The sequence below is a fragment of the Callospermophilus lateralis genome, chromosome 7 (genome assembly GCF_048772815.1).
Source record: "Callospermophilus lateralis isolate mCalLat2 chromosome 7, mCalLat2.hap1, whole genome shotgun sequence".
Lineage (NCBI taxonomy): Eukaryota > Metazoa > Chordata > Mammalia > Rodentia > Sciuridae > Callospermophilus > Callospermophilus lateralis.
In genome coordinates, this window is record NC_135311.1 from 64,097,015 (window position 1) to 64,105,573 (window position 8,559).

Here is an 8,559-nt window from a genome sequence, read left to right on the forward strand (position 1 = left end):
TATCCAAGTGTGGAACAGTTATCAAACCCAAGAACATTTGTGTAGCATTGTTCACTGAATCACAAACTTTATTTTAATTTCCCCAGTTTTTCCACTTATGTTCTTTTTCTGCTCCAGGTTTCAGTGGAATATAATATTGCATTTGATTATCAGGACTGTTTTGTTTCTTCAGTCTGTGATAGTTTCTCAGATTTCCCTTGTTTTTCGTGAACTCGACACTTTTGAAAAGTACTACTCAGATTTTGTAGGCAGTCCCATGGTTTGGGTTTATGTGATGTTTTCTCAAGATTAGATTGGGGTTATAGGTTTTCTGGAAGAATACCACAGAGATGAAGTGTCCTTCTCATTGCATCTTATCAGGCATACATAATAGCAATATGTGCTAATTATTACTGGTGATGCCAACCTTGATCACTTGGTTAAGGTGATGTTTGTCAAGTTTCTCTACTATAAAATTATTTTTTCCTAGTCATTAGAAGCAAATTACTAAGTTTTTTCTGCACTTAAGGACTGGGGAAATAGATCACACCTCCTGTTGGGAAGAGTATCAAAAAATTTGTGAACATTTGTTAAAAATCATCAAAGTATTTCGTACATATTTGGGAAGATGCTTTGCGGGTATACGACTCCTTTTTCTTTGCTTTATTTTTTTTTCTTTCTTTCTTTCTTTTTTTTTTTTAGTACTGGGGATTGAACCCAGGGCCCTGCACTTGCTAAGCAAGCTCTCTACCACTACATCCCCAGCCCTGAAACTATTCTTTCTCTTGTTAAAGTTTTACCCGTTAATTTTAGCATTCATCCCAGAGTTTTGCCCACAATAAATGTTACCAAAATGTTCAAAGGGTGATTTTCTATTACTCTCATTCCTTCTACACTTATCATTAGTTATTTGGAAGTTTGGAATTTTTTGTGAGAATTTTCCCCACTGCTTTAAGGATTATATCATTATTTATATCAGTATACATTAGTGGATATTTTATTTTTCCCTTAGGATTATAATATAATACTATTGTTGTTAATTTTTTTTGCTCTAATTGTCCAAGGTTTGGCCAATGAAATTTTTTTATTTTTGTATCATCTCTATATCTATCAATCCACTTGAGGTCATACTGATATCTTTGACACTATTCTAGAACCATACAGCTTATTCTAGTCTTCTTCCTTCTGCTGACTTGTAATATTTTCTCTGATAGTGAGAAACATGACTTCTGTGATCTATAACTTATTTACTTATGTGTTCAACACTAGTATAGCTATAAAGTGATATCAGAATTACTAATCTATCACAATTGCCAACCTGTACTCTTGTGAAAAGCAAAAATAGAATTCAAGGATTATGTATAGTTTTTTTTCTTTAGGCCTCCAGTTTTCAATAAAAACACTGTTTCTCAGCATTCTTTCCTCACTCCCAAGTGATTGTAGTGTTCAGTGATATTTGTCATATTTTGCGTTCCATCTTGAAAATTCTGACATTTTGATTTATCATTTAAAATTTGCCTACAGTAAAGTTCACGATGTAACAGTTCAGTGGGTTTTAGCAAGAACACAATCATTTGATCACCACCACAGTGCCAAACAGAACAGTTCCATTACCCTGAAGTTCCTCTGTGCAGCTCCTTTGGAGTGAACTCCCTTTTGCTGCACCTCACCTTGTAATAACAGGATATGAGGAATTGTCAAAACATTTTATATTTTATATATTTATTGGTATATTTTAAATGTATAAAATTAATGCATACACATTTTTGTTCAATGGTGGAAAAAATGTGTCATATGAAAAACAAATCTCCCTTAGTTGTGTTTCACACGTGAATATGTAAGAGCTTGTTTACTTCTGTGGCTCATTTGATCTCTACAGGTATGTCCTAGTTTTGCCTAGTCTTGGACCATTAAATCTGGAAGTCTCTTGCAGTAATCAAAGGTTCCAAGCCCTATTCCGGGAGGTAAACAGTACTGATCCTTTTATTTCACATCTGAGAAAACAGAGAGTCAGAGAGTAAGTTCACACAGTTACTGGTGGCAAAGCTTGAGTTGGGACTCAGTTTCAGCACTCTAAGCCCACATTTCCTGGTGTTTAAGGGCACCTGTTCAGATCCATCTGGAAAACAAATGTGGGTTGATGTGAAACAGATAACTTGTAGAACATTTATCTGTGGTAAGTCCTTTTGCTGGGACTTCAGCAGCTGCATCTATAGAGGAAAAGGACTTTGTGTGTTGAGGGAGGGTCTCTATCCAGTTGAATTTTATTTTCTATGGTCTGTCATCCAAGGCTAGATTGAAAAAAGAAAGAAAGAAAAAAGAAAGGAAGGAAGGAAGGAAGGAAGGAAGGGAGGGAGGGAGGGAGGGGGGAGGAAGGGAGAGCAACAAAAAAATTTTCCACTCTGGCTGCAGCAGAATTTAGTATGGATTCAGAGAGATGCTTATAATCAGAAGGCCATGGCAAAACTTTCTTTTGGAAGTCCCCATTTTGCAAAGATTTGAGCAGTAGCAAATAGAAGCACAACATTCTAGAACAGTAAAAGAATCACTGATAAAATATTTGCTCCTTGAAACTGAACTTTGAGGACTGAAGAGATTGAGACACTCCTGAGTTCCTATGATAACAGGAAGTGGTCCCTACACTTGACCACTGTGGTTCTCAGAGACAAAAGACATGAGAGAGGAACATGAATAAGGAGTTCCAGCCAGTACTCCTTATGCAGTAGTAAGAGGTGGAGCTGCCACAGGACCAGGAAGGATGCCATCTGAGAACCTCCTGACTGAAGGCTTCACAGAATCTGATGAAGGGCTGCTACTGTTCACTGTCATGCCAGGCTACGATGTGAGCCAAGGGTACCTGAAACATGGCTCAGATATTCACACTTACATTATCACCATTGTACAGCTTCATTTTTTTAAACTAACCTTTTTATTGTTTAAATAAAATGGACTCCTTCATATATCGATAAAGAGAGGTACCTAAGCAGGGTGGGAACTTGCTCACATGTAGTCACAGCCCTGGTACCCAGGATAACATGCCCAGCACAGATTGGTGCCCCAACTGGCCTCAATTCTTTGGGAATGTGCAACTCCTTATAGGTATGAAACAAAAACCCCAACCAGGAAATTCTAGAACTCCTTCCAAGTATTAGTAATATATACATCTTTCTGTATCCCAAACCGGTTCGTTGTGTTTTGAAATCAACCACACATCCCACAGGGCATTATTAACTATTGTAAAGGTCGATTGAAGGATATTTGAAATAAGTCATTTTTCTTCTGTGTTTCCAGATTCTCAGGTCTTCTTAAGATAAACTGTTTTTCCTTCATATTTTTAGATGCTCCAGGTGTTTCTCAGGACATAGAGTATAAGCAAATAGTCAATAGTGGGACAAATTCTGGGGATGTTTAAGTGGATATAACTTTTCTATAAATCTGAATTTACCTTAAGCTCTTTCCCGTTTTTTTTAAAAAATGATTATTTACGCTGTGAAGACAATGGCATGGAAAAAAGTAGTGTGTTTGCACATTTGGTCATTCATTTGGTTGGGGTTAGAATTTACACATTATAAAAGGCTCAGGCCTTAAATGTTCAGTTTGATGACTTAACATTTGTAAATACCCATGAAACTACCACCCCAAAGTATAGAACATTTTATCAACCCAGAACCTTCCAGTAGATTTAACCCCACTCTCAAATGGAACCACTTTCTGACATCTATCATGTTTTTCTTGCCTGTTCTTGTACTTTAGAGTCACTGAGTCAAGTAGTGTGGTTGCACAAACATGTGTGTGTCTGACCTCTTTTACTCAAAAAATTTTAAATATTTATTTTTTATTTGTAATTGGACATAATACCTTTAATTCACTTATTTATTTTATGTGGTGCTGAGGATTGAACCCAGGGTCTCGTATGAGCGAGGCAAGCATTCTACTGCTGAGCCACAACCCCAGACCTACTTAATGTTTTAGAGATTAGTCCATGTTGCTATACTATCAGCTCTTCCTTTTCATTGCGGAGTAGTGTTTAATTATATGGATATACCACAACCTCTTCACCCATTCTCTTGTTGATGGACACTGGGGTTATTTCTTGTTTGGGACTGTTTTGAATAAGGTTGCTGTGGACATTGTTGAGTAGGTCTTTAAATTTCCTCTTTAAAGAAAACATTTCATTTTGTAATAATTTTTTGCCCAAAGTTGCAAAAATTAAAATGGTACAAATAACCATTCACTTTCCCTGTATCCAGATTTGTCTATTGTAAATATTTAACCTTTGCTTTATCACTTGTGTGTGCATTCTCTCTTTTTACTTATTTATCCTCTGAGCCATTTAAAGGCCCTTTGCCTTAAATTATAACTCTTTACTCCAAAAAAGTTCAGTGTATATATCCGTAGACTATGAATATTCTCTAATACAATCTTAGTATAGTTACATATTTCAGCAAGTTTAACCCTGACATAATACTCTAATTTACCAATAGTATTCCAGTGTTTTGGATATTGATCCAAGATTATCCTTAGTAATGTCCTCTCCAACCTTGACCTAATTTAAAATCCAGTTTAGGATCAACTATTGCTTTTAATTTTCTCTTTAGCCTCCTTTAATCTGGAACATTTCCATATCCTTTCTCTGTCATTTACATATTGGCATTTTTGTGAACACAATACCCTTTCCATCTTCAACAAAGTGTTCCTCAATTTAGGTGGATCTGATGTTTCCTTATGAATATACATACATATATATATATATATATATATATATATATATATATATATATATATTGCTTTCTAAGCAAAATATATATATTACATAGGAGATACTACATACGAATACTACATAGGAGATGTTGTATCCTCAACACAACACTTTAGAGACATTAGCTATACATCTGTCCTATGTAGGTGATATTAATTTGGATTGACAACTCAAGATTTTTCCCAATTTATTGTAAAGTTACTATTTTTCTCCATTGTATCTAATAAGAAGTCTATGGGGGATATAATTTAGAATTACAGAAATATCCTGTTTCTCATCAAAATTTCCTCCAGATTTAACATCCAACGATAAGCCTCGTCTGATTCAGTCTTCACTGGTTCATTTCACTGATTTACTTGCACATTCTTCCACATTTGCTACTAGGCCTTCAGCATGCAACTGTAATCCAGAGCCTTCTCTTTGCCATTTTTATGTATTTGTTTATTATAGGTACAAACTCATTCATTTGTTTTTTTTTTTTTTTTTTGTAGTTGCAGATAGACAGCATGCCTTCATTTTGTTTGCTTATATTTTGTGTGCAGTGCTAAGGATCAAGCACAGTGCCTCACACATGCTAGGCAAGTGCTCTGTCACTGAGCCATACCCCCAGCCTCTAATTTCTATTTTTTCAATGGTTTATAATTCATTACTGTCCTTACTCTGGTGCACAAATTTTTCCAGATTTGGTCAGTAGGAGCCTCTTCAAGGTAACTCCTGTGTTCAAAGTAGCAGGCCTCCATCATTTTTGTTTAGCACTTCCTTATTTTCTGACATAATTAGATGCATCTTATATCTAATCTGCTTCATCCCTGCAAAAATTAGCAATTTTTTTGAGAAGCCCTAGTTCATTTTAGCTGAATTGTATTAAAGACCAAGATCTAGGTACTAGGTGTAATAATTGCTACCATAGTATCTTTGCTTCTTGGCCCTTTCAGTGGCCAGAACAAAGAAATAGATAAATGTCTATACATACACATACAAATATGAAACTATAAATTAAAAAACACATCATATTATATATATATATATGTGTGTGTGTGTGTGTGTGTGTGTGTGTATGAACATACTATATACATTTTTTTTAAAGAGAGAGAGAATTTTTTTAACATTTGTTCTTCAGTTTTCAGTGGACACAACATCTTTATTTTATTTTTATGTGGTGCTGAGGATCGAACCATCACCCCGCACATGCCAGGCGAGCATGTAACAGCTTGAGCCACATCCCCAGCCCCCATGTACATATTTGACAAATCATCCCATCACACCTGAGATTTGCATGTCCAATTCATCCCCCTTAGGATTCTTTATTGTCTTCTATTTATTTTTTTACCCCTTCTTCCTCAGTAAAATTTCTAGCTCTCAATAAATCATGTCATTTTCTGAATCCTATAATATATTCTAAAATAGTTGCATAATTACTTTTCTTATAACACTATGATAAACAAATCTATAATGAGCTCAAGACTTATCTGTAATTCATCTCTACCTTTGCCTTGCATAAGACGCAGGGTGCAGAGTCAAATATTTTGTTCATAAGTTACTCGGATTCCTTCCTTCCTTTCTTTTTTTCTACCCTTGGCTCTTATTTCCTTTTCCCCTCCAGTGTGGCTAGAGTATTACTTTGAAATATAATTAACTTCACTTGTTGTGGTTTGTTTTCAGTTTTCATATTGTTCTTATTGATTGGATTTAATTTTTGAATATGTAGAACATAACCATGCTTTCAAGAATTAAGATTTGAGCCAGGCATGGTGGTGCAAGCCTGAAATTCCAGTGACTGGGGAGGCTGAGATAAGAGGATTGAATGTTCAAGGCTAGCCTTGGAAATGTAGCAAGACCTTGTCTCAAAAAAAAAAAAAAAATGTTTAAAAGACGGTAAATATAAGTCAGTGGTAAAATGCCCCTGGTTTAATGCCCAGTACTGCAAATAAAATAAAAATAAATAAATAAATAAATATCAAGACTTGGCAAAAAGATATTCTTAGGGAAGTGTTACATCTTTGTATCTCTTTTATTTCATTTCCTCCCAGTCCCCTATAGGTCACCAATTCCCTTGTTAGCTACTTTATCTTCTGGTGTTTCATTCATTCATTCATTCATTCTTTCTTTTTTTTTAATTGTTCTCTTTAGATATACATGAACAGTTGAGTGCATTTTGGCATATTATACATACGTGAAGTATAAGTTATTCTGATTAGGATCCTATTCTTGAGGTTGTATGTGATACAGAGTTACTCTGGTTGCATACTCAAATACAAGAATAGGTAAGTTATGTCCAATTAATTGTACTATCCTTCCTATTCCCCTTCTCCCTCCCTTTCCTTCATTTCCCTTTGTCTAATCCAACGGACTTCTATTCTTCCACTTCCCACTCTCCCTTGTTGTGGGTTAGCATCTACATATCAGAGAGAACATTTGGCCTTTGGTTTTTGGGGACTGGATTATTTTACTTACCATGATATCTTCAGTTCTATCCATTTACTAGCAAATGCCATATTTCATTCTTCTTTATGACTAAGTAATATTTTTATATACCACATTTTCTTTATCCACTCATCTGTTAAAGAACACCTAGGTTGTCTGTTGTGAATTGAGCTGCTCTAAACATTGATGTGGCTATGTCACAGTATAGTATGCTGATTTTAAGTTCTTTGGGTATAGATCAAGGAGTGGGATAACTAGATCAAATGGTGTTTCCATTCCAAGTTTTCTAAGGAATCTCCATACTGCTTTCCTTAGTATATTTGCACCAATTTACAGTCCTACCAGCAAGGTATGAGAGTACCTATGTATATATCTTTATTCCCTATTCTTTCTTATATTACAGTTAGCATCCTAAATAAATTCTCTCTTTTTTTAACTTAAAGATACCTCTTGAAAATTATTCCATTTCGTAGCTGCATAGAACTTATTGTGTGAATATACCAAGGATTATTCCATCAATGTCCTATACTTGAACATTTGGTTAGTTTTTAATATTCTCCTATTTCAAATTAATTCTGTGCATATGCACTTTTGTATTTTTAAAAGTGCATTTACTTTTTAGTGTACCTATATTAGTAGAAGCATGATCCCTAAGTCAAAGAATAAATATACATATAGTTTTGTATTTGAATCTGTATTGCCAAATTCCCTTCAATTATTTCCCTTACTCCTACCAGCAATACATAATAGTCTCTTTTCTCCATGGCCTTGCAGTAGAGTAATATTATTATTATTATTTGAATTTTTGCCAGTGTTGTGGGTTCAAAATGGACTTTAGAATAATTTATTTTGCATTTCTCTATTACGAGTAAAGTTTAACATCTTTCAATGTGTTCAAAGGCCATTTTAATATTTCTTTTTTAAAAATATCTGTTCTTGTTATTTGTCCATTTTGTTAGTTTCTCAATTTTTTTTCTTTTATTTTATCTGGATATTTGGTCATAGTTATAAAGCCTTTTCTGATTTCTAGGTTCTGAAGGAATTTACCCATTTTTTTGTTGTATGACTTTATTTTTTACATTCAGATCTCTGATTCATATAGAATTTATTTTTGTATGTAGTGTGAGAAATGGATTTTAATTTACCTTTTTAAAAATTATTATCAGCTGAGCATGGAGGCACATGCCTATAATCCTAGTGGTTTAGTGAGGCCCTAAGCAATTTAGCAAGACCTTGTCTCAAAATAAAAAATAAAAATGACTGGGGATGTTGCTTAGTGGTTATGTGCCCTGAGTTCAATCCCTGATACCAAAATAAATAAAAATAAATAAATATGATTATTCAGTTGCCCTAATACCATTTATTAAACAAACAAGTCAGCAATTATCTTTTCCCAA